Source organism: Argiope bruennichi, chromosome 3 (genome assembly GCF_947563725.1).
Source record: "Argiope bruennichi chromosome 3, qqArgBrue1.1, whole genome shotgun sequence".
Classification (NCBI taxonomy): Eukaryota; Metazoa; Arthropoda; class Arachnida; order Araneae; family Araneidae; genus Argiope; species Argiope bruennichi.
Genome location: NC_079153.1, coordinates 41,033,247 through 41,033,565, shown reverse-complemented (window position 1 = coordinate 41,033,565; position 319 = coordinate 41,033,247).

Here is a 319-nt window from a genome sequence, read left to right as displayed (position 1 = left end):
AAGTGGTCTTGTAGGGTTAATGATAAGATATATAAACAGGTTGTCTCCCCACAATATTTTTATCACGCCAAAGTACTATAGATTACACGTTAACGTGCTTAACAGAAATAGCGCTTTTACGCCAAATACAGCACTCCAGCTTGTAATTTTTATGTAACTTTATCCAATAGCATTAAAGCATTTTAGTGACGTCAGAAAGATAATCTGTGGTTAACACTTCTAGTAGAAACAAATAAAGAAATGAAAAAAGATTGCAGCAGTTACAGTTAAAAGGAAGGAAAAAAAATTAGCATGGACAACAACAACAACAACAAAAAAA